This window comes from Bos taurus, chromosome X, assembly GCF_002263795.3.
Source record: "Bos taurus isolate L1 Dominette 01449 registration number 42190680 breed Hereford chromosome X, ARS-UCD2.0, whole genome shotgun sequence".
In the NCBI taxonomy this organism is placed as follows: Eukaryota; Metazoa; Chordata; class Mammalia; order Artiodactyla; family Bovidae; genus Bos; species Bos taurus.
The window spans coordinates 134,979,268-135,006,488 of record NC_037357.1 but is presented as its reverse complement, the minus strand read 5'-3'; the positions used below and the strand labels follow the sequence as shown (position 1 = coordinate 135,006,488).

Below are 27,221 nucleotides of genomic sequence, written 5' to 3'. Positions count from 1 at the left end.
TATCCATTCATCTTTCAATGCATATTTAGATTGTTTTGATGTCTTAGCTTTTGTAAGTAGTGCTGCAGTGAGCATAGGGATGCCTGTCTCTCTTGGAATTAAGACTTTCTCTGGCTATCTGCCCAGTAGTGGGATTTCTGGGTTATATGATCACTCTATTTTTTTTTTTTTTTTTTAGTTTTTAAGGAAACTCCATACTTTTCTCCATAGCGGCTGTAACTTTTCTGAACATGTCGCAAAATGTCTCTCCGTTTATAAAGATGTTCTTGATGTCTCTAACACCTCTTATGGTTTTCTTACATTCAAAAGACTGGGACATCCTTGGTGGAAAGCGTTGCTGCCTATCCTTGGGCCTCGGAGGAGGTCGCGTTTCAAACAACTGGGAAGGTGGTGAAGAGGCAGCCACGTGGCCTTCCGGGGAAGAGCTTTCCGAGCTAGTAGGCCACGTCCCTGCCTCGGATGGGTGACTTGCACATCCAGGTAAGTGCTGAGTCTTGGTTTGAGTACAGTTGACACTGAGTAATATGAAGAAAGATTAAGAAGAATGCAAGAGAAGCAAGGACTTTTTTTCCATGTATGTGTGTGTGTGTGTGTGTGTTAAGGTTTGGTTGACTGCAGACTGAGTTTCGCATTGCCAACAGCATCATGGATGTCAATGGGGACCTAGAAAAGGCCATTGTCACTACAGAGATGTGAAAAAAAATCCTGCTTTAAGAGGAAAATGGAAAAGAAGAACTGAAAGATGAGAAAGTGAATCTTATCTTTCCTGAGGTGTTTTAATGCCAGGAGGCAGCTTTGGGGGCAGTCCCTGAAAGGGAAGACGGAAATAGACATTTATGTTTTCCCTCCTCGGCGGTGGGTTATGCTGGGAGACACGTAGCACACGTCCATTTAATTTTCTTTTAAACTTTTTCATTTTGTACTGGGGTATAGCCAATTAACAATGCTCTATTGGATTCAGGTGAACAGCACAGGGACTCAGCCATGCATACACAAGTATCCATCCTCCCCCCAAACTCCCCTCCCATCCAGGCTGGCTCCTAACATTAAGCAGAGTGCCCTGTGCTGTCCAGCAGGTCCTTGTGGGTTCTCCATGTTAAATACAGCAGTGTGTCCATGTCCATCCCAGACTCCATGACTATCCCTTCCCGCATCCTTCCCCCTGGTGACCATAAGGTTATTACAGAGTATTGAGCAGAGTTCCCTGTGCTGGACAGCAGGTCCTTGAGGGTTCTCCATGTTAAATACAGCAGTGTGTCCATGTCCATCCCAAACTTCCTAACTATCCCTCCCCCCCCATCCTTCCCCCCTGGTAACTTCCCTCATAAGGTTATTTACAGAGTATTGAGCAGAGTTTCCTTCCCAATACTATCCCTTCCTCCCATCCTTCCCCGTCACCACCATAAGATCATTCTCTCAAGTCTGGGAATGTCTGTTTTGTAAGTTCGTTCATTTGTATCATCATTTCTTTTTCGATTCCAAATGTAAAGCATGGCATATGATACTTCTCTTTCTGTATCTGACTGACTTCACTCAGTAGGACAATCTCCAGGTTCACCCATGTTGCTACAGATGGCATTACTTCATTCTTTTTAAGGAGATATAGTCTACTCCTGCCTGGAGGAGTTTAGTTCACCATGGCTATGGATAATGATTGAGACAGGGGGATAATTGTGGGGGTGGCAAAGAAGTCCACTCTGGGGACTTCTTTGGTGTCTGGCTACAAGACGGAAGGGTGGATGTGTACGTTTGAAGACTGGTATTGATAAGTGGGGAGATTGCCAGGCGAAGCTTGTGGAATCTTTGTACTGAGAGCATGGGTTTTCCACTGAGGTATGACTGTCGTGAACCGAGACCCAGGCTGGGGAAAAGGAATGTCGCTACGGGACCCCACAGGAGAGAGGACAAGGTAGGATCTCCAAGTCCCTGCCATTCGGAAATGTGTTCTGCAGACCAGCAGAGTCAGTAGGAACTGGGAGTTATTTACCTGTCACCATCCTCTCTGGCTTCCCAGGTGAAAAGAAACTGAAGTTGCTCAGTCGTGTCCGCCTCTGCGATCCCAGGGACTGTAGCCCGCCAGGCTCCTCCGTCCATGGAATTTTCCAGGCAAGCGTCCTGGAGTGGGTTGCCATATCCTTCTCCAGGAGATCTCCCTGGACCAGGGATCAAACCTGGGTCTCCCGCATTGCAGGCAGATGCTTTACCATCTGAGCCACCAGGGAAGCTAGTGGTAAAGAACCCGCCTGCCAATGAGACACAGGTTCTATCCCTGGGTGGGGAAGATCCCCTGAAGGAGGGCATGGCAACCCACTCCAGTATCCTTGCCTGGAGAATCCCATGGACAGAGGAGCCTGGTGGGCTACAGTCCCTGGGGTCGCAAAGAGTCGGACACGACTGAGCAACTTAGCATGCTAGCACACAGCCTCCCAGGCAGTCAACATACCAGAATCTGCACTTCCTCACCGTGTCTGGGTGAGTTCTCAGCCAGCTGTTCTCAGACTTGCATACCCAATTCAACAGCCCACACCACACTCTAGGTTATTCCCCGTGAGAATGTTTTGATGGTGAGATCCCAGCATCCGTGTGCTCTCCAGGCCCCCGGAAGGCCGTCGCGTGAAACCAATTGTGATGACGGAGGATTCTGGGTATCTAGTAGGCAAGTGAATGAGCTCGGGGAAAGACCATGGAGGGGAATGACCCTGGCTTTCAACAGGCCACTCTGCTGCACGAGTAACTGAGGACAGGGTGGGGTGGGGTTCCACTTGCTCCTTTGCCTTCTGTCTCCCCTTCCCAGGGGACCAGCTCCATTTGTAGCTGTTCTGCTCTTTAGTTTTCTGAAGAAGATAAAAAAGGACTTTTTTGTTTTTTTCCAGAGTTGAAGAATATACTGCTTTGAACTCTGCTTTCTCCTCTGTATTCATCGGATTTTCCCATCAGAGATATGCAAACCTCTGATAATATAGTGGAATCCCCCCATCCTGTGTGTGTGTGTGTGTCTGTTATATGTAGTCAGGGGACTGATTTTATTTACTGTTTGAACTTGAAAGAACTCAAAGCCTCATCAGTAAATCTATGTGACCCCGGGGCCTTGACCATCATCCCCTCCCCACCACCTTTTGGGTTCATTTCCCTTTTTTTTTTTTAATTTGCAGATTTCCCACTTCCTCTAGAATTCTTCAGTTAATTTTGGTCATTTATATTTTCAAGGATATTTTCCACTTTGCTAAAATTTTGCGATTTATCCATAGGGGTGTGTGTATCGTATTGCCTTGTACATCTTTGAATCTGATCTCTGGGTCTGCCCAGGTAGGTCACTTTCTCATGCCTAATTTTGTTGGTGCTCCTTTCTGCCTTTTTTGGGGCCTTCTTGTCGAGATTTGCAGAGCCCTGTCTGTTTTCCTGATCGATTCAAAGATGGATTTCCCGGGCTTACAATCATTCAGATTTCTCTTTCGTTTTTATGAAATTAAAAAAAATTATATATAGCATCTTTCTAGTACACAGAGTGCACTGCACATGTAGGAACAGGAGTGACCAGCAGTTTATTAGAGAGTGGCTGTGTGACATTTGATCGCTGTGTGCAAAGATCTTTCCTATTGTGTGTGTGTGTGTGTGTGTCCAAGTGGCATGCGGGATCTTAGGTCCCCAACCAGAGACAGAGGCCATGCCCCCTGCATTGGAAGGTGAAGTCTTCACCACTACACCACCAGGCAGGTCCCTGTTTCCTATGCGTGTATGTACGGATACCATCCGCCCAAGTGAAGTCGCTCAGTCGTGTCCGACTCTTTGCGACCCCATGGACTGTAGCCTACTGCTCCTCCGTCCATGGGATTTTTTTCCAAGCCACCTACATGTATGTGAAGTAGCCTCATAGTATCTGCTGCCTTAATCACCTTCTCTGTTGGCTTATTCTCAGTTCGACAGCAGAGAAAGTGATGGAATTGGAAGTGAGAGTCAGGCAGCCTGGAATTCAAATTCTCAGCCTATAACTTTGGTGTGTAACAAGAAACACATCTCTTACCCACCCTGAAAGGCGTCCCTACCACCCCACTCAAGTATTTTCCGTGGAAGACTTCTAAGGGTATTTCAATTCCTGTTTTGGGGGGGATTTGGTTTGCTCCTGCTCAGTGTGATGATGGTAGACTTGTCATTACTATATTGTCATCAAAGTGTGTGTGTGTTCAGATCAAAGAATATTTTCAGAATTATTTCTTTTCAAAAAATGAGTTGAAAAAAATGACTATAACATTCTTTATCACCTTTTGATGAATCTACGCACATATACTTGTAAAAATAGAAACTATATTTTCTGCTTCAAAGGCTGACAAGTTAATTTTTATCTATTAACAAAGATTATTGATCACTGTGTACATATTCTCTACATTTTCATTTATTTCTGTGGACTCATTCTGTCAAAGACTGAGGAAGGCAAACAGGATCTTTGCATTTCAAAATACACTTTGTAAGTACATTTCAAATATATTCGGATGCATTGTCATTCACCTCATACATATGCATGACTGTGATACCTCCATTGACATTTTACCTTAATTGATGAGTGCTTTCAAATTTTGTCCTTGACATATTTCAGTATCAAATGTTTCAGCAAATCAAGCTTACTTCCATCTAAGAGACTTTCTTTAAACTTCTGTTTGTGCAGATGAATTGGGTAAAGACTTGGAACACTCACTCTATGAATTTTAAAAAAGATTTTAACAAAGATAAAAAAATATAAACTTCCCTCTTGGTACTGCCTTGATGAATCTCATAGGTTTTCAGTGTTTGTGTTTTGTCATTCGCTTCCAGGTATTTTTACTCTTCCTCTCTAATTTCCTTGTGGCCCCTTGGTTATTCAAGCATTATTGTTAGTATTATTATTATTCAGCCTCCGTGTGTCTCTGTTTTTATAGTTTTTTCCCCTGTAATAGCTATCTAATCTTAAAGCACTGTGGACACAAAATGTGCTTCAAATGGTATCAATATTTTTAAAATTTACCAAGGCTTCATTTGTGGCCAAATATGTGATCTGTACTGAAGAATGCTCCATGTGCATTGAGGACCAGCGTCAGTCTTTACTGAGGACCAGAGTCAGGCCTTACTGAGGATGAGAGTCAGTCCTTACTGAGGACCAGAGTCAGGCCTTAGAGGACCAGGGTCAGGCCTTACTGAGGATGAGAGTCAGGCCTTACTGAGGACCAGGGTCAGGCCTTACCGAGGACCAGGGTCAGGCCTTACCGAGGACCAGAGTCAGGCCTTAGAGGACCGGGGTCAGGGCTTACGAGGACCAGGGTCAGGCCTTACCGAGGACCAGAGTCAGTCCTTACCGAGGACCAGGGTCAGGCCTTACCGAGGATGAGAGTCCGTCCTTACTGAGGACCAGGGTCAGGTCTTACTGAGGACCAGGGTCAGGCCTTACCGAGGACCAGGGTCAGGCCTTACCGAGGATGAGAGTCAGTCCTTACTGAGGACCAGGGTCAGGTCTTACTGAGGACCAGGGTCAGGCCTTACTGAGGAGAGAATCAGTCCTTACTGAGTACCACAGCCAGACCTTACTGAGGACCACATTCGAGTTTTAGTAGTGTCCAGATGAGGCTGTATTGAGTACTGGATTGGGTAAAGCCTGACTCTGTTCCTCAGTAAGGCCTGACTCTGGTCCTCACCAAGCCTCCTGCGTCCTCAGTCAGGCCTGACACCGGTCCTCAGCAAGGCCTGACTCTGGTCCACATGGTACCCTCTTTGTGCCGTGACTCAAGCCTGATTCTCCTCCTCACTAAAACTTCTCTCCGCGCAGAATTCCCCTCTGACTGTGGTCCACACTCATGCCTGACTGTGGCCCTCACTAAGTCCTGACTCGATTCGTCACTGAAGACCGGCTCTGGTCCTCACTAACAGCTTCCATCTGGTCGTTGCGAATACCTGACTCTGGACTTCTCTGTAGCCTGACTCTGGTGCAACTAAAGGTCAACTCTCATCCGTAATAAATCCTGAATCTGGTCCCCACAAAGTCTACTCTGGTCCTCACGAAACCCTCAGTCTGGTCCTCGATAAAGCATTGCTCTTATTCTCACGAAAGCCCGACTGTTAGTCTATACTCCAGTACTTTCGCAATACAGCCTGTGGTACTCATTACAGCCTCAACTGGTCTTCATAAAACTTACTCCAGTCCTCACTAAAGCCTCAGTTCAGTTCAGTTGCTCAGTCGTGTCTGACTCTTTGCAACCTCATGGACTGCAGCACGCCAGGCCTCCCTGCCCATTGCCAACTCCCATAGTTTACTCAAACTCATGTCCATCAAGTCGGTGATGCCATCCAACCAGCCCATCCTCTGTTGTCCCCTTCTCCTCCTGCCTTCAACCTTTCCCAGCATCAGGATCTTTTCCAATGAGTTGGCTTTTCACATCAGGTGGCCAAAGTACTGGAGCTTCAGCTTCAGCATCAGTCCTTCAAATGAATATTCAGGACTGATCTCCTTTAGGATGTACTGGTTGGATCTCCTTGCAGTCCAAGGGACTCTCAAGAGTCTTCTCCAACACCACAGTTCAAAAGCATCCATTCTTCGGTGCTCAGCTTTCTTCACAGTCCAACTCTCACATCCATACATGACCACTGGAAAAACCATAGCCTTGACTAGATGGACCTTTGTTGGCAAAGTAATGTCTCTGCTTTTCAATATGCTATCTAGGTTGGTCATATATCTGGCTATCTCGAATAGCCATTCAATATCTGGCTATCTCGTATAGCCAGATATTGGTCCATCATACATCCGAACTCTTATCCCCTCGTCTGACCTCGTCTTCAGTACTGTTTAACTCTGATCTTTTCTGACGCCTGACAGGTCCTGAATAAAACCTGCTATGTTCCCCAGTAAAGACGGCCCTGGTCTACACTACAGCCTGTGGACTCAATAAAGCCTGACTCTGGTCCTCACCGAAGCCGGACTCTGATCCTTGTGGGTTATTTAGTCGCTCAGTCGTGTCCAACTCTCCATGACCCTATGGACTGCAACCCGCCAGGCTCCTCTGTCCATGGGATTCTCCAGGCAAGAACAGTGGAGTGGGTTGCCACGTTCTCCTCCAGGGGATCTTCCCTACCCAGGGATGGAAGCCCTGTCTCTTACATCTCCCACATTGGCAGGCGGGATCTTTACAACTGCTGCCTCCTGGGAAGCCTGGTGCATTTTGTAAAATGTAGTGTGATTCCAGTTTTTCAAGCTGGAGGTTCTAGAGCTTCATGGGAACTGTTCTCTGTTCTCCCTGTTGTCACTGCCTGCTCACACCCGTGTCATGGTTGGACTGAAATGCAAGGGTAACAGTTTCATTTTTGTGCCGTGTTATTTTCTTGTAGTTTGCAGCACTAATCAAATGAAGCGCACGTCTCAAGTTGGCAGGAAGACTCCTAGATAATGACTTCCTTTAGGCATCATTGAATTTTTTCATTTAATCCATGATTTCATTATTTTATGTGGGGCTTGGTAAGGCAGCCCCTTCTCTCTCTGTATCTCTAGTCTTCTCGCTTTCAAAAAATTAGTCCCTGTCAAAACTATTCGTACAATTTTAAAACATTATAAAGCTCCACGTTTATTTCCTGTTAGCACGCTGTCTGGACCATATTATGTAATATCATTATTTAGATCTGAGAGTTTGACAAATGACCACAACAACTCCACTGATTCATTCTGGCGTGTTATAGGAAAAGACATTATTGGTAGCGGTGGATGCTCAGCTTCAAAACAGTGTTGAGTAAATATAAGTGCCGGCTTTGCCTCTGTTTTAGCAGCTGGTGTTGGAATAATGGGGCTTTTCCTGGTGCTTCAGACAGTAAAGAATAGGCCTGCAAAGCAGGAGACCCGGGTTCCATCCCTGGGTCAGGAAGATCCCTTGGAGGAAGGCATGGCAACCCACTCCAGTATCCTTGCCTGGAGAATCCCATGGACAGAGGAGCCTGGCGGGCTGCAGTCCATGGAGTCGCAAAGAGTTGGACACGACTGAGTGACTTAACTACAACCCACACCTAAGATATCACAGGAGGAAATAAACGATAACATGGAATCTCCACTTGAGAAAGTCAAGAATTTTTTTCTTTTAGGAGGAAAACGTACTTTTCTCGTCTCTAACTTTGGTAAGAAAGTTTCCACGTAGGAAAAAGATGATGTTCCCTTTTCTCTTTGAAATGTTCCTTATACTTGTATCAAGTAGGGTGTCCATCCATGTATGTGTCTGTGTGTGTATATATACATTTATATATAATTCTAGAGAGGATGGAGTTAAACAGGTAAAAATAGCAGTCATTTTAGAAATCTAGATTTGAAATGCATATAGACATGCAAGAGATTCCCTGGTGGCTCAAACAGTTCAGTCCCTGGGTCGAGAAGATCCCCTGGAGAAGGAAATGGCAACCCACTCCAGTGTTCTTGCCTGGAGCATCCCATGGACAGAGAAGCCTGGTGAGCTGTGTAGCATGGGGTTGCAGAGAGTTGGACATGACTGAGCGACTTCACTTTCATTTTCATAGACATACAAGGCAAGATGTTTTACTGTGGTACATAAGGATTCCTGAATTACTGTGCACAAACACTCACACATACATATATGATGCTGGGAAAGACTGAGGGCAGGAGGAGAAGGTGGGTGACAGAGATGAGATGGCATCACCGACTCTATGGACATGAATTTGAATAAACTCCGGGAGTTGGTGATGGACAGGGAAGCCTGGTGTGCTGCAGTCCATGGGGTCGCAGAGAGTCGGACACAACTGAGCGACTGGACAGCAGGTCTGTTGGGCTCTTATCCTTTCTCGTGTCTGTCGTCCTCATAACAACTTCAAAATACCTCTTAATACTCATAAGACCAATAGACTTTGTTTCGGGACATCAGTGTCTTACCAGCTAAGAGAGGATCAGAATCTAGGTGTGTCTGTCCATCTTCTCTCTTGTCAGAGAATGACTGTGGTTAACTGGGCAACTCACTCTGCTGGCCGGCTCCAAGGCCCTGAGATCTCTCTCTTCTTCCAGGAAAACCAGAGAGGATGCAGTTACAACAGGTAAAAATACACCAGTCGTCTTAGAAGTCTAGATAAGAAACAGGAGTAGACACACAAGGCAAGATGATGTTTGATTACGATACATAATGGATTCATGAATTAAAGTGTAATTAAAGATATAAAAAGGACAGAGGGAAACTTGTAGAACTGTTATGCATACCCAGCACTGTAATGAGGTGCTTTTTTGAGACACAGCACTACTTGCAGACTCTCCTCCAGTAACAAAAAAAAAAAAAAGAAAGAAAATCAAAAGGGAAGGCAGCTTAGGAGGACAAAGACGATGCAGACATGGAGCTGGGAGCAGGTGGTGCTGGCGGACGGAGCTCGGGCAGAAGGGAGGAGGTGAGGGAGCCTTGTGGGTGGTAGAAACACTTTCTGGGGTGCCAGGTAAATGTCCCAATTTTATTGGCCGTTGAATAAAACTGAAAACAAGTCAACAGCAGTCTATATCCTGGAGAGTCAGTACACTCAACTCTATTTTGCAGGGAGTAGCACATCCAGAATTTGTTTGGCAATAGCTCAAGGAAGCCGTATGTCTCTTGATATATACCGCAAATTAAGTTTGCATGCATGCACGTGTCCGACTCCTTGCTACCCCATGGACTGTAGTTCTCCAGACTCCTCTGTCCTTGGAATTCTCCAGGCAAGAATCCTGGAGTGGGTTGCCATTTCCTCCTCCAGGGGATCTTCCCAACCCAAGGATCAAAGCTGTGACTCCTGTACTGGCAAGCAGATTCTTCACTGCGGGCACCACCTGGCATGCTTGAAAATGGGCCCTACTTGGGATTCTTTCTCGGTGCTCTTCCCCAGGACATTCCTTGAGGGCAGGTGTCTTTTACGGCACTGTGGGCCTTTTGAACACGAAGTGTCCAGGCCTGGTTTCAACTTGTTGTTACAGGAAGTGGCCACAAGAGGCAGCATTTCCCAATGCTCCGCCTGGTTATCTGGGAAACCAGAGGCTGGGGAAAGTCGTGTTGCTGGGATGTGGATCCCAGCGGAAAGGGCCACGATGAACACCCAAGGGCTTACGACTGATTACCTGAATTTTAATTTTATTTTGGAGTATTTTGGAGTATATAGTGGGTTTGATCACCTTCAGGTACATCTGTGTGAATGCAGCTGGCACCATAGCATTCATTTTTTATGCATCAGTCGCTCAGTTGTGTCCGACCCTCTGTGACCCCGTGGACTGTAGCTCACCGGGCTCCTCTGTGGGATTCTCCAGGCAAGAATACTGGAATGGGTTGCCATTTCCTCCTCCAGGGGGAGTAACACTCCACTTGATACATGTACCATATCTTCTTTATCCATTCCTTTATTGATGGACATTGTTTCTTTCTGCTCTTAGGGAGAATTGTTTTCCTTTTCTCTCCTTTTATCATCTGAAACCTTCCTACCTTCTCCTGAGAACAGGGATCTTCTTCAAGTTGCTAATCCTACTCAGAGCTTATCAGCTTTGATAAATACTCCTTGAATAAATGGAGAGAGATAAAAATAAATCTGATCACAATTTGAGTGGATCAAAGATGATGTGATTTCGTTAACAATAAGCTTAAATCTAAGCAGATTATTCAACTTTGTATTAAATGGAATTTTATGGATGGGAGAATTTTAAAAATAATAGAAATCCTTTCACTTTTGCCAACCCTATTCTCTAATTGGGCTGAAAACCCAACTAGCCATTATATGCAAGAAACATATCAGATACTGTGAAAGTGAAAGTCACTCAGTCGTGTCTGACTCTTTTGCGACCCCACGGACTACACAGTCCATGGGATTCTGCAGGCCAGAATACTGGAGTGGGTAGCCATTCCCTTCTCCAGGGGATCTTCTCAACCCAGGGATGGAACCCAGGTCTCCTGCATTGCAGGCAGATTCTTTACCAACTAAGTCACAAGGGAAGCCCAGGAGTACTGGAGTGGATACCCTATCCCTTCTCCAGGGGGTCTTCCCATCCCAGGAATAGAACTGGGGTCTCCTGCGTTGCAGGTGGGTTCTTTACCACTGAGCCACTTGGGAAGCCTTCTTTACCTTAGACTCCACCATAGAGATAGAGAGTCTCTTATGAGACTCTAGACCTCGGGGAGCCCTGCCCTCCACCCTCAAACCTGATCCCAAATGTGTGGTTAAGCCCATCGTCACTGAACCAAGGCAGCTTGAAAACTCCATGACTCACCTGAGGTTTGGCTTCTCCCCAGAATGACTGGTCTGGCAATTCCATAGGTTCTTTTCTTTGCACTTAAAAAATTCTTTTTTATATTGGAGTACACCTGATTTGGCTCTTCCAATGTAGCTCTGTGAAAAAGAATCTGCCTGCCAATGCAGGAGACGTGGGTTCTATCCATGGTTCCGGAAGATCCCCTGGAGGAGGAAACGGCAACCCACTCCAGTATTCTTGGCTGGAGAATCCCATGGACAGAGGAGCCTGGTGGGCTACAGTCCATGGGGCCACAGAGAGCCGGACATGACTGAGCGCATCCAGACACACACGTGCTTGACTGACAATGCTGTGTTAGCTTCAGGTGTAGTGTGTATTTGTTAATCCCCAAATCCTCTAATTTATCCCTCCCTCCCTCTTTCCTCTTTGGTAATCAAAAGTTTGTTTCCTAGCTCTGAATTTGTTTTGTAAGAAAGCTCACTTGCACCGTTTTTTAAAATTCCACATGTAAGTTACATCACACACCATTTGGTTTTGTGGGAGGGAGGGCTGACCTACCTCACTTAGTATTATCATCTCTGGGTCAATCCATGTTGCTGCAAATGCCTTAATTTCCTTTTTTATGACTGAGTAATATTCCATTTTCATCCCCTCACCATCATCTTTGTCGATTCCTCTGCTGATAGATTCAGAGGGCCACTACCACTCTGTGATACTCTTAAGAAGACCTTAAAAGGGCATTAAGTGTATATGTGTTCTCCTCCATTACTTTAATTCAGACCTTCAAATCCTGTCACAGAACTATAGTCATCTGTACAATTGTTTGCTTTAGAATTGATGCTTTTGAACTGTGTGTTGGAGAAGACTCCTGAGAGCCCCTTGGCCTGCAAGGAGATCCAACCAGTCCATCCTAAAGGAGATCAGTCCTGGGTGTTCATTGGAAGGACTGATGCTGAAGCTGAAACTCCAACCCTTTGGACACCTGATGCGAAGACCTGACTCACTGGAAAAGACCCTGATGCTGGGAAAGATTGAGCGCGGGAGGAGAAGGGGACGACAGAGGATGAGATGGTTGGATGGCATCACCGACTCGATGGACGTGAGCTTGAGCAAGCTCCCAGAGTTGGTGATGGACAGGGAGGTCTGGCGTGCTGCAGTCCTTGGGGTTGCAAAGAGTTGGACACGAATGAGCAACTGAACCGAACTGAACTAATACAATTATTTCCTTAAGGTTTTCCTCACTCCCGCTCTGTGATTTCAGATTTATCATCCTGAAATATTGCGTTGGCAAAAAAGTTCATTCCAAGTGTTTCCATAACATCTTACAGAAAAACCCAAACTTTGTGGCCAACCCAGTATAACAGTGGTGCCTCCCTCTGCCGTGTTCAGGAACCAGTGATGTCACTTTATGCCCAGGGACTCAGGCCAGACAGACCTCAGGCCAGACAGGCCAGCTCAGGACACACCCTAGGACACAGTGAATATGACGCATGGACTGAACCATCCTTATGTTGAAACTCTTCTTTTTTATTTTGAAAACCCTTCTAGCACATACAGATTCCTCGATGTATGAAACTGTCATCACAGTTCTGTGTCACTCTTACCAGGGTTCATTAGGCATTAACCTCATTAAGAGCCAAGCAAACCGGCTGCTCAAAAAATTCCCAAGAGGGGTATCAGGGAGAAAAGAGAAGCCTCCATAGAGAAGAGCTTTTATAATAGAGCAGACCTGGAGAAAGGAGTCAGAGGCTCAGAGGAAGCAAATCGCGGTCTCACAGCTGTCTTCCTCCATCAGGAGGGAAAATGATCAGATGCAAAGACGGGAACCGAGCGTGTGTGTGTCAGCTCTTAGTTAGCATGGGCAGAAGTAAGGCTCTCAGACAAACTGGAATTTCAGGCTGAGGAGGAGAAAGCTTTGCACTGGGACGTCCCTGGTGCTCCAGCAGCTAAGACTCCATCCTCCCAATGCAGGGGGCTGCCCAGGGTCAGTCCCTGTCAGGGATCTAGATCCCACGAGTCACAATGGAGATCAAAGATCTCACTTGCTGCAACTGAGACACTGCACAGCCAATGAATAAATAGAAATACTAATTTAAAAAATGCCAGCTAAATGGAAGGGGAAGAACCGAGAGCCTAGCTATGCAGGGAAGTAAGTCAGAAAGGTGGGGAAACAGTGGAAACAGTGGCAGACTTTATTTTGGTGGGGGGGCCAAAATCACTGCAGATGGTGAATGTAGCCATGAAATTAAAAGACCCTTACTCCTTGGAAGAATACTTATGACCAACCTAGACAGCATATTAAAAAGCAGAGACATTACTTTGCCAACAAAGGTCTGTCTAGTCAAGGCTATGGTTTTTCCAGTAGTCATGTATGGATGTGAGAGTTGGACTATAAACAAAGCTGAGTGCCGAAGAATGGATGCTTTTGAACGGTGGTGTTGGAGAGGACTCTTGAGAGTCCCTTGGACTGCAAGGAAATCCAACCAGTCCATCCTAAAGGAGATCAGTCCTGAGTGTTCACTGGAAGGACTGACGGTAAAGCTGAAACTCCAATCCTTTGGGCACATGATGCAAAGAACTGACTCATTGGAAGAGACCCTGATGCTGGGAAAGATTGAGGGTGGGAGGAGAAGGGGACAACAGAGGATGAGATGGTTGGATGGCATCACCAACTTGATGGACATGAGTTTGGGTAAACTCCGGGAGTTGGTGACAGACAGGGAAGCCTGGCGTGCTGGGGTCCATGGGGTCACAAAAAGTCAGACACGACTGAGCGACTGAACTGAAGTCCGAAAGAGAAAAACTTGTATATTCATACATATATACGGAATCGAGAAATGTGGTACTGATGATGCAGACGTAGAGAATGTGGACACAGTGCGGAACGAGAGGGTGGCATGGATTGAGAGAATAGCACTGATATACACAACACCAGGTGTAAAGTGGACAGCTAGTGGGCAGCTGCCCAATAGCACAGGGAGCTCAGCTCGGGGCTCTGTGATGACCCAGAGGGGTAGGATGGGGGAGGAGAGGGAAGTTCAAGAGGGAGGGGATCTCTGTCTACTTAGAGCTGATGGATGCTGTTGTATGGCAGAAACCAACACAGCATTGTCAACCAATTATACTCCAGTGGGGAAAATAAAGATATACTTCATTCTTAGAAGAAGAAGAAGAAGAAGAAAAAGAAATGCACTTGTTTGTTGGTCTATTTTAAACCTTCACAGATTTTACAGTAGTGGGAGCCAGCAGACAAAGAGTAACAACTGCAAGTCTTAAGCTCAGACCAGGAACAGCTGGCTCAAGGGGAAAGAAAGGAAAAGGATGCCCCTCATTTAAAATAAAGGATGAAACTTCTAAGCATCAACCTGCAGCTACAGGGGAGGACAGTCCTGAAGCGGATATCAAGAGCAAGAGATGGAAAAATGGTCATCCGTGAGAGAATTCACCTTGCTTCTATGCTGACGTCATTAACGTGCCCTGAAGGCAGTGAGCTGGCTTCTTTTATTTTAATGGAAAATTTGGAATCATCCCAGACGTCTTCCCCTGTGCATCCCAAAAGTATTCCGCATGTTTCCATGTTTATCATCCATTCATGACACACTGACTGTATACCGAATCCATTCACTATATATGTTCATTGTCCAGTGAGTGGATGATAAACCCTGGCATGGAATCAACGTGTAGAGAATAAATGAATAATGGCATGTTTGATGAACATCTTTGTTGCATTTCTTCCCAGGTGGCACTCGTGGTAAGGAACCCATCTGCTAATGCAGGAGACATAAGAGACGCAGGTTCGATCCTAGGGTGGGGAAGATCCCCTGAAGGAGACCATGGCAAACCACTCTAGTATCCTTGCCTGGAGAATCCCACAGACAGAGGAGACTGGTGGGGCTACAGTCCATGGGGTTGCAAAGAGTCGGACCCGACTTAAGTGACTTAGCACGAACACACCTCTTCAGCTCCTACCTACACTTCAAGTAAGATTTAAATTAGCAGAGAAGCTGGATTTATCCTCTTTTTGGACATGGCTCTGCAGATGGTGACTGCAGCCATGAAATTAAAAGACACTTACTCCTTGGAAGGAAAGTTATGACCAACCTAGATAGCATATTCAAAAGCAGAGACATTACTTTGCCAACAAAGGTTCGTCTAGTCAAGACTATGGTTTTTCCTGTGGTCATGTATGGATGTGAGAGTTGGACTGTGAAGAAGGCTGAGCGCTGAAGAATTGATGCTTTTGAACTGTGGTGTTGGAGAAGACTCTTGAGAGTCCCTTGGACTGCAAGGAGATCCAACCAGTCCATTCTGAAGGAGATCAGCCCTGGGATTTCTTTGGAAGGAATGATGCTAAAGCTGAAACTCCAATACTTTGGCCACCTCATGCGAAGAGTTGACTCATTGGAAAAGACTCTGATGCTGGGAGGGATTGGGGGCAGGAGGAGAAGGGGACGACAGAGGATGAGATAGCTGGATGGCATCACTGACTCGATGGACGTGAGTCTGGGTGAACTCTGGGAGTTGGTGATGGACGGGGAGGCCTGGCATGCTGCGATTCATAGGGTCACAAAGAGTCAGACACGACTGAGCGACTGAAATGAACTGAACTGAACTGAACTGCTTTCTAATTCTGTCCACAGCTTTCTGTGAGTAAATTTTAGAAGAACCCTGAACAAATACTAAATTGTTAGGCTGATTATTTGTATCACACGCATTCATAGTGAAAAACACATTGACAGAGCCTACTATTTGTGCAAATATGACACACATACATGGCTTTCCCTGAATGATAGAAATGGTTTAGAATTACGTAGAATGCATAGCAGACTTAACAGTGAGCTAAGCTAGCTGCATGAGAAACATTGGTTTACACAGAAATTTAACGTCTTTATCAAAAGTTTGTCTTCATATTTTAAGGTGAATTTTGGGAAACTGGCAAATGCCCTTCGTCGTGTAAAAAGTTTTCTTTGTGATCTCCATTTTATTAATAGTGCTTTTGCGTGCTTAGCCACTTCAGCTGTGTCCACTCTTTGTGACCGCATGGACTGTAGCCCGCCAGGCTCCTCTGTCCATGGGATGCTCCAGGCAAGAGTACTGGAGTGGGTTGCCATGTCCTTCTCCAGGGGATCTTCCCAACCCAGGGATTGATCCTGGGTCTCTTAATGTCTCCTGCATCAGCAGGCAGGCTCTTTACCAGTAGCGCCACCTGGGAAGTCCCTTTATTAGTACCAATATATCTAAAATTTGCAATATTAATTCAAATATCACATCATGCTTATAATTTTTGGTCATATCTACACAATCTGAATCAATATATTGGGTGGGACAGGAACTTTGTTTGGCATTTTTCCATAAGATGGTATGGGAAAAATAGAAATGAACTTTTTGGCCAGCCCAGTAAGAAACTTTCCTCCAGTTGGCTACCTTTGGAGTACAAAGAAATTCAATACTGTGAAATCTTACAAATGAGATTAATCATGTACAAGCACAATTTCTGACTCAAACATTTTCAGGATCAGGGGTGACAGTCATTAAGAGAACAAGAGATACATGCTAAAGCGCAGACAGGAGATCCGCATAAAGTCTGAATTGCAGGATGTCTTGTGCATCTGAAGATGACTTAGCCTGGAAGAATCTTCCCACCCCCGCCCCCGAGCACCCCGACCCCATTTAAACTTTAGAGTCCACCTCTGGGAAAAGTGGAGCCAGCAGGGGACGTTACAAACACAGCTGCTGAAGCTGGACACGTGAAAACTCAGCAGTTCTGAAGCTGGACACGTGAAAACTCAGCAGTCCTGAAGCTGGACACGTGAAAACTCACCAGTCCTCGTGACGTCTTTCACAGAACAAAGTGAAGCAGAAGGGGGTGGCCCTCACGTGCCTGGATGCAGCCGAGGAGGAGCTAGGAGTCAGCCTCTCTTTGCAGGCAGGGTGAGTTTCTAAGAGAGAGAAAAGGAAGGACAATCTGAACCCGGGCCACACCAAATGCCTACCTGGAGGTCATCTTGGAGAAAACTCTCTCAGATGTGAAAGCAGGGAAAACAAAGAGGCAGTGCAAGTCTTTCCCCCAATACCCACCCCTTTTAAACCCTGGAGCAGAGGTTTTTCACATCAGCTCTATCTCAGATCATCAGGCGTTAGACCCCGGAGGTGGGGAAGCCCTGGCTTATAAGTTTCTGAATGTGGACAATGTGCATCTTTAATATGATAAAACAAACTCACTTGAAGATTAATATGTTCTCCCATCAAGACAAGGTATGGTTCTCATTTATTTTCGCCTTCTAGATCACCAAAATTTGAAAAGATTGATACTGTCCATTGTGGATAAAAGTGGGGAGAAAAATGTTCTCAGAAGCTCTTAAGAGAGTGTGTCTTAGTACAGCCTTCTCTGCAGGGGAGTTTGCCTAGAACCCTTTAGAGTTTCAACTGTGCATTCCCTTTGAGCCAGCAATCCTTCCTGAGGTGATTTCTCCTACGGAAATACTTGCAGTGTTCAAAGATGGATGCAAAGAGAATCTAAGGGACTATGAGTAGGAAATGACCCGATGAGTGAGCATGTTCTTCAACAAGGGCAAGTTAAAGGCACTAATTCAAGAGAATTATTTCTTTAGCAACAACAACAAAACAACCCAATTGAAAAATGGTTGTGCTGTGTGCTTACTCGGTCGTGTCTTACTCTTTGTGACCCCATGGACTGCAGCCCACCAGGCTCCTCGGTCCATGGGGATTCTCCAGGCAAGAATATTGTAGTATGTTGTCATGCTCTCTTCCAGGGGATCTTCCTGACCCAGGGATCAAACCCAGGTCTTCCGCACTGCAGGCAGAGTCTTTACCCACGGACCCATTAGAAGACTGAAATAGACATTTGTTCAAAGGAGACAAACTGATGGCCAATAGGCATATGAAAAGGTGCTCAATACCGCTATTTATTAAAGAAATGCAAATCATCAAATCTACAGTAAGGTACCAGTTGTAGTACCTCACACCAGGCAGAATGGCTATCATAAAAAAAAAAAAAAAAAATCTACAAATAACAAATGCTGGAAAGAGTGTAGAGAAAAGGGAACCCTCCTACAGTGTTGGTGGAATGTAAGTTGGTGCAGTCACTTTGGAAAACAGGATAACAGTTTCTCAGGAAAAAAACTAAAACCAGAACTACTTCATGATCTTGCAGTCCCACTCGTGGGCACAGACCCAGAGAAAACCATAACGTGAAAAAGATCCATGCCCCCCAAGGTTCACATCAGCGCTATTTCCAATAGCCAAGACGCGGAAATAACCTCAATGTCCACCAGCAAATGAACGGATGAAGAAGATGCGGTATGTATATCACAACGGAATACTACTGAGCCAAGAAAAAGAATGAAACCATGCCCTTTGTATCCACATGGATGGACCCGGAGATTATCAGACTAAATGCAGTAAGTCAGAAAGAGAAAGATGTCACATGATTATCACTTATATGTGGAATCTACAATATGACCCAAATGAACTTATCAATGATATGGAAACAGACTCATGGGGAACAGGCTGGTGGTTGCTGGGGGGAGTGGGGAGGGGATGGATGAATTGGGAATTTGGAGTTAGCATATGTGAACTATTATCTATAGAACAGATAACTAAGAAGGTCGAACTGTATAACACAGAGAACTATAATCAATATCCTTTGGTAAAGTATAGTGGAAAATAATATGGAAAATATATAGATGTATAAGTGAATCATTTTCCTGTACAAGACAAATTAATGCAACATTGTAAATTAACTATCTTCAATTAAAAAAAACACTTAAAGAATTATTTCTTTGACTTGCTACGGAATGGGGAATATTCTCATAGAAAGTATGAACCAAATCTCTTTTTGGACTTAAAAAAAAATGATGTACTTTTTGCATCTATATTTTTACTCTCAAAGAAATAATCATATGCCAAACAGATAGTAATGACTATTCTTAATATATGGATATGGGGGATGACTTGAATAATTTTTTGTGTGTTTTTAAATGTACATACACATTTTTTACTATGTGTCTATACCATTTGCAATGAAAATACCACACACATTTTCAAGTAAGCTTTACTGCCAGAGATGTGAAGGTTCTGAAACACTCAGAATCCATGTTGTAGAAGGCAGCTACCCACTGCAAAATGTGTGGCTCGATAGTTTCAGAGGTTTTCTGTATGTTTTGTTTTATTCTCAGTAAGTCTTCTGGCTCGAGTGAAGGAACTCCCTCACTAAGTGAGGAACTAAACTCACCTGAAAGTCACATGTCATGTGTTGAGAGGCTCAGAAACTCCTCTTATCTTCCAAATAACCTTGATGGGGAAATACTTCAGCCTACATAATAACAGTTTGGAAGTGATTTTGCATGCAAAAGGGGAGTGTAAAAATACGCGACTTTTTCTCTGCAAAGTTTCAGAAATATAATATTGTTGTGAACGTTGTCACAGATTATCTGGTGTTAGAAAAGGTAAAAGGAAACAGGAAGTGTGCAAAATGTGGACCAAGCTTTACATTAGCAGATTCATCAGGAGTATGAAGATACCACATTTATGAAAATGCCATCACAATCAAAAGGCATTACCAGTACGAAACTAAGGGTAATTGTTCAGTCGCTCGGTCATGTCCAACTCCTTGTGACCCCATGGACTGCAGCACACCAGGCTTCCCTGCTCTTCACTATCTCCTGGAGTTTGCTGAAACTCATGTTCATTGAGTTGGTGATGCCATCCAACCACATGAATTATCTACATGCAGTAATTCAGTACCTTGCCATTACCTCTGGTTGGTATCATTCTGTATTCAGTTTTCTACATTTTCACAAGCCATAAATACAAGTTTGTCTCTTCCTGTTTTTTCATGCCTGTTCTGCCGTAAACAACCTTCTACAGACTCGTAGACTGTTCGGGAAGGACAAGATAATGGGAGCGAAGGTAGTAGGTGAGGTGCATTTTTGCTCTATGCTAAATTTTCCATCTGTCTATCTGTATTTATGGCTCATACAGCACTTGTTTTTATTTCCAACGGAGCAATCTGATTCTCCAGTCACGGCTGGTGGTCTTCTGTGAGGGTATTCAGCTACTATTTCTAGAGCTAGGCAGATGGCAATCAAAACGCAACTTCATAATTTTATTTTTCTAGCCACCGTCCAAAAATATGAACAGACTCCTGGGGACAGAACTGGCAGTACTTTGAGTTAAAATGGTGTGGGACATGTGTTCAGTTTTGTATGCGTGAGGGATAATCACAAGCATGTACTAGTCGACAGAACCAAACACGGAGAACAACAATAGCATCATCATAATGGTCAACAGTCACAGAACTCAATCAGTTCAGTTCAGTTGCTCAGTCGTGTCCGACCCTTTGCGACCCCATGGACTGCAGCACTCCAGGCCTCCCTGTCCATCACCAACTCCCAGAGCTTACTCAAACTCATGTCCATCGAGTCGGTGAGGCCATCCAACCAGCTCATCCTCTGCTGCCCCCTTCTCCTCCCGCCTTCAGTCTTTCCCAGCATCAGGGTCTCTTCTAATTAGTCAGCTCTTTGCATCAGGTGGCCAAAGTATTGGAGTTTCAGCTTCAGCTTCAGCATTAGTCTTTCCAATGAACACCCAGGACTGATCTCCTTTAGGATGGACTGGTTGGAGCTCTTGCAGGCCAAGGGACTCTCAAGAGTCTTCTCCAACACCACAGTTCAAAAGCATCCATTCTTTGACACTCAGAGCTTTTCTTATGGTCCAACTCTCACATCCATACATGACTACTGGAAAAACCATAGCTTTGACCAAATGGCCCTTTGTTGACTAGACGGACCTGCATCAGAGGGCAGAGAGAACTCAATACCCAGGACTAAATGGCAGATGGACAAAAGCGGTAGGAATTTCCAAGAGCTGCACTGACCTAGACTCTCTCGCGGGACTGGACGTGACTAAGGCGCCCTTAGGATCAACAATGGCAGAGAAGGCGACTCTGGCCTGTGTGATGAATGCACGTGGTACTAAAGGAAGCTTATAATGAACTGTGTTATGAGAAGAAGCTGAGGTGTCCAGGCCAAGTGACAGCTTGGGAGAAAAGCTAGGGTTACCAGGAAATAAAACTGACCAACTGTCGGAAGCAGTGATTGGGACACTTCACTTGTGTCAAGGACGGCAGAGCACTGTAAAAGCAGGACCTCTCTTGTTGAGTAATCAACCTGGGAAAAATCATCTGGGAAGGTGCAGACAATCTTCACGAGCTAGATCAGGAATAAATACTGGTTGGTGAACCAAATCCTTCAGCTGTGGGCAGCTAGAGAATATGCCTCATCTTTATGGTGTGTAGGACCACTGGAACACTGGACATATATACAGTAGGTAAAATGGATGAAACCAAAGACAGCCTTAAAAAGGAGGAAGAGAGGGGATTTCCCAGGTGGTCCGGTGGCTGACACTCGGTGCTCCCAATGCAAGGGGTCCAGGTTTGATCCCTGGTCAGGGATATAGGCCCTACATGTTGCAACCAAGAGTTCACATGTTCCAATTAACCCCTGGCACAGCCAAATACATAAATGAACATAAATATTATTTTAAAAATGAGAAAGAGGGAAAAGCCTCTCTGGTAGCTCAGTTGGTAAAGAATCTGCCTGCAATGCGGGAGACCTGGGTTTGATTCCTGGGTCGGGAAGATCCCCTGGAGGAGGGCATGGCAACCCACTCCAGTATTCTTGCCTGGAGAATCTCATGGACAGAGGAGCCTGGTGGGCTACAGTCCATGGGGTCGAAAAGAGTCGGACACGACTGAGAGACTAAGCACAGCACACAAAAGGGAAAAAGAATATGTCAGACAGTAGAGAAACACTATTAAATTTATTAGCACTTTTGACCTGATTAGCCTAAGTGAACCAATCCAATTTTCAATAAGTTTAATATTATGTGTGTATTGTGCTCCATACAGTGCTTAAAAAAGCATTTAAGAGAATCAGATATGTCAGACTGATTTGAATTAAACAGAGAAAATTCATGAGGTGTGTAATCAATGCTGAAATGCCTATAGAAATTGAATTAGTTTAATTAATAAGCTTTTGCTTTATTGATTATATCAATGAAATATGGCTACTTGCTACTGCTGCTAAGTCGGTTCAGTTGTGTTCGACTCTGTGTGACACCATAGACGGCAGCCCACCAGGCTCCCCCGTCCCTGGGATTCTCCAAGCAAGAACACTGGAGTGGGTTGCCATTTCCTTCTCCAATGCATGAAAGTGAAAAGTGAAAGTGAAGTCACTTAGTCGTTTCCGACTCTTAGCGACCCCATGGACTGCAGCCTACCAGGCTCCTCCGTCCCTGGGATTTTCCAGGCAAGAACACTGGAGTGGGGTGCCATTTCCTTCTCCAATGCGTGAAAGTGAAAAGCGAAAGTGAAGTCGCTCAGTTGTGTCCGGCTCTTAGCGACCCCATGGACTGCAGCCTACCAGGCTCCTCCTCCGTCCATGGGGTTTTCCAGGCAAGAGTACTGGAGGGGGGTGCCATTGCCTTCTCTGATATGGCCACTTAGAAGAATGCTATACAAGTGAAATAGGTATCAAAGTAGAAACAGTGGTATTTTTCATGTACATAACTGGTTTTTATATTAGGGAATCTATCAAAATGAAAAAGGACAGATGCATCAATATCCCACATTATCTTTAGCTAGTAGAAATGGACAGGATTAAAATTAAACTCTAGAAACGCATGGTGGTAAAGGATACGGTGTTCTCTGGAATATGGCAAATACGATCCGGAAAATACAGAGGATGTCATCAGTAACTGAGAATATGGGATCTAAAAATATTGAAATTAGGTAATAGGAGCTAACAAGGTCACTCCGTGAAAGTATTTGTTGGTTATTAATAGAATTAAGTCTTGATGGAGATTGGAGAATGGCGTGGCAACCCACTCCAGTATTGCCTGGAGAATCCCACAGAGAGCAGAGCCTGGTGAGCTATCGTCCATAGCATCACAAAGAGTTGTACATAACCAAGGAACTTGAGCACCAAACACTTAATGGAGATATTCACCGTCAAAAGGAAAGTAGGTGGTATAATTCAGCAACTGAAAGAATAATGTGAAAAAAATAAAAAGATGAAGCACAATAAGTAAAATTAAAACCTATATACGCTTCCCTTATTGCTCATTTGGTAACGAATATGTCTGCAATGCAGGAGACCCAGGTTCAATTCCTGGGTCAGGAAGATCCCCTGGAGAAGGGATAGGCTACCCACTCCAGGATTCTTGGGCTTCCCTGGTAGCTCAGCTGGTAAAGAATCCGCCTGCAATGGGAGAGACCTGGGCTCAGTCCCTGGGTTGGGAAGATCTCCTGGAGAAGGGAAAGGCTACCAACTCCAGGATTCTGGCCAGAGAATCCCATGGACTCTATAGTCCTTGCGGTCACAAACAGTTGGACAGGATTGAGTGACTTTCACTTTCTTTCTTTCATGCTTAACCCTACATCTGGATGGGAGGCAGGAGCCACTTGAAAGAGAAAAACTTAACTGAGCTGTGGTACATATACATGATGGAATATTACTCAGCTATTAAAAAGAATGCATTTGAATCAGTTCTAATGAGGTGGATGAAACTGGAGCCTATTATACAGAGTGAAGTAAGTCAGAAAGAAAAACACCAATACAGTATACTAACCCATATATATGGAGTTTGCAAAGATGGTTATGATGACCCTATACGCAAGAGAGCAAAAGAGACACAGATGTAAAGAACAGACTTTTGGACTCTGTGGGAGAAGGGGAGGGTGGGATGATTTGAGAGAATAGCATTGAAACATGTATATTATCATATGTGAAACAGATTGCCAGCACAGGTTTGATGCATGAGACAGGGTGTTCAGGGCCGGTTGCACTGGGATGACCCAGAGGAATGGGATGGGGAGGGAGATGGGAGGGGGGTTCAGGATGGGGGACACATGTACACCTGTGGCGGATTCATGTCAAGTATGGCAAAAACCACTACAATACTGTAATTAGCCTCCAATTAAAATAAATTAATTAAAAAGATAACATACTGCCCCCCAAAAATACATAACTGAGGGTTTCAAAGTGATGGTGGGAATACAGATGAGTTTGAAGGTGCCTCAGAGCCCAGCATGTGGAGGCATTCAGTAGGTGGTTCCATCCATGGGCCTAGGAGTCAGACAGTGGGATGTCTCGACTGGAGATAGAGCTTGGGGGTCATCAACCAACAGACTCCGGTGGTAGCTGCTCTCTGACTGGGAAGAATGAGTGAGAAAGCCTAAGGGTTGGCAAGATGATCTGAGATGCCCCAATGTTCTAGATGGAGGGGGCATATGTATACCTATGGCCGATTCATGTTGATGTATGCCAGGAACCAACACAATATTATTGGAAAGTGATTATCCTCCAGTTAAAAATAATAATAAAGAAAAAAACCTCCCTAGGTGGCATAAGTGGTAAAGAACCTGCCTGACAGTGCAGGAGACACAAGAGATACAGGTTCGATTCTCGGGTCAAGAAGATGCCCTGGAGAAGGGAATGACAACCCACTCCAGTGTTCTTGCCTGGAGAATCCCATGGATAGAGGAGCCTGGTGGGCTGCAGTCCATGGAGTCGCAAAGACTCAGACGTGACTTAGTGACTTAGCACGCAGGTAAGCTCTTTGCTCACGAACAAAGACAAGAGGTAAATATAATGATTAAGGAAGGGCGGATCTTACCCAGTCTGCAAAAAGAAAGCTGGGACATGACTGAAGGGACTTGGATGCACGTGGTGGAAACCAATACAAGTTGTAAAAACTTCTTTTTAATTACTTTATTTATTTTAATTGGAGGCTAATTACTTTACAATATTGTAGTGGTTTTTGCCATACATTGACATGAATCAGCCATGGGTGTACATGTGTAAATATATATATATTTTAAAAAGACTTCTATGCTGCTCCAGTGGCCAAGACTTGGAGATCCCAATGCAGGGGGCCCCACCTGGATCCCTGGTCAGATAAGTAGATCCCACATGCAGAAACTGAAAAGATCCTGCATGCTGCAATGAAGATCAAAGATCCTGTGCAACATAACTAAGACTCAACACAGCCAAAGAAACAATCAAAAATAATATTAAATATATAACACATAAGATGTTTCACAGAGAAGTGTTACGTGATTCTTTCATTGGCAGTAGACAGAGAAATAGTGTCATTACTAATCATTCAAGAAGGCTGAGCGCTGAAGAATTGATGCTGAAGACTCTCGAGAGTCCCTGGGACTGCAAGATCAAACCAGTCCATGTGAAAGGAAATCAACCCTGAATATTCACTGGAAGCGCTGATTCTGAAGCTCCAATACTTTGAGTTTCAAAGAGTGTACTCACTGGAAAAGACCCTGATGCTGGGAAAGATTGAAGACAGGAGCAGAATGGAGCACCAGAGGATGAGAGGGTTGGATGGCATCACCAAATCAATGGACATGAGTTTGAGCAAACTCCAGGAGATAGTGAGGGACAGGGAAGCCTGGCGTGCTGCAGTCCACAGGGCCACAAAGAGTCGGACACGACTGAGTGACTGAACAACAACAGTTAGCCTGGCAGACTCAACATTTTTTTACATAGCTGTTTAAGTCATAGATGCTTTGTCTGTTATTCTGAAACAGAACCCAACAGCCTGTTCTCTTTTTCTTCTCTACTCGACAATTCTGCTTTTTTTGACCCCATGCCTGCCTTCATTGAGAGCTCGTCTCTGTAAAGCAGCTCCTTCTCACGGCTGCCCTAGTGGTCTGGGGGTTAATCCTTCCCCTTCCAATGCTGGAATTGCAGGTTCAATTCCTGGTTGGGAACCTAAGGTCCAGTATGACTCACAGCCAAAAAACAAAGCATAAAACAGATGCACCATGGTAACAAATTCAATAAAGGCTTTTAAAAAATGGTCCACATCAATAAAATAAAATAAAATAAGGAGCTCCTCCTCAGTCCTGCAGCAGCCTTTGACGCAGCCTGCTCCAACCTTCACCAGAAACTTGCTCCTTAAACAGGCCCTCCTGTCTTTCTCTTCCTTTCCACCATCAATTGCATCTTCCTCATGTTTTCTAAGACGCCAGGCCCTTCTTTCCCAATTGCCTACTGAACCCAACCCCAAAATAATACCCATCAGTACACATCTGGCTTCCAATTCGACTGTCCTCCCTTTGTCTCTTTAATATCTTGGAAAAAAATCTGTCTAAAATACAGTAATGCGGTCTGTATAACCTGCCACTTTTACCCTCACAGAACCATTTCTTTCGCCCATCACCGTAGAACGCACCAATGACGCCGCATTTCTCAATACCCAGCGAATCTGTTCCCATGTGGCTCAGTGGTGAAGAATCCACTTACCAGGTCAGGAGATGCAAGAGAGGCGAGTTCAATCCCTGCGGAAGGAAGATTCCCCTGGAGGAGCAACTGGCAACCCACTCCAGTATTCCTGCCTGGAAAAATGCCATGGACAAGAGGAGCCCGACAGGCTACAGTCCATGGGGCCACTAAGAGTTTGGACGTGACTGAGCGCCATGAATCCCTTGAGAATGTAGTTCAAAGGCAGACTCCATTCACAACATTGGGGATGAACCCTGAGCTTCTGCATGTCTCACAAGTTGCCAAGTTTCCAGGGCAACCACTCACTGAAACCACTCACTGTAGCCAGCCCACATTCCCATCACACCTGTAACTACTCGCTGTAAGGCGTCAAGCAATGAAAGACAGCGCGTCCAGAAGGAGAGTCTGGGAACACTGCCCTCAAAAGGCAACTTGGGGCATCTTCAGGAATCTACCTGTAACAGTTTTAGTCGGATCAATTAAAACTTTTGGAAGGCTTCACATTAGAATGTAAATATTCTCATATTACAGTAGAAACAGTACAAAAAAAAAAAATCAGAAAACAGGCAAAAGACTTGAGTAGGCATTTTTCCAAACAAGACATACAGGTGGCCAATACACACTCGAAAAGATGCTTCAACATCACTAATTATGAGAGAAGTACAAACCCAACCTGCAAATCATCATCACCTCACACTGGC

At 44.9% G+C, this 27,221-nt stretch overlaps 1 long non-coding RNA gene across 1 annotated transcript; it reads right to left on the bottom strand.

The window, feature by feature from the left end:
- Positions 1-4,282: 4,282 nt before the first annotated feature.
- On the bottom strand, positions 4,283-26,857 carry LOC132344371 (uncharacterized). The gene is made up of 2 exons (XR_009493634.1): positions 17,019-26,857; positions 4,283-9,067 (listed from the first exon to the last, which is right to left on the bottom strand). It is a non-coding gene; the product is annotated as an uncharacterized lncRNA (long non-coding RNA).
- Positions 26,858-27,221: the final 364 nt, after the last annotated feature.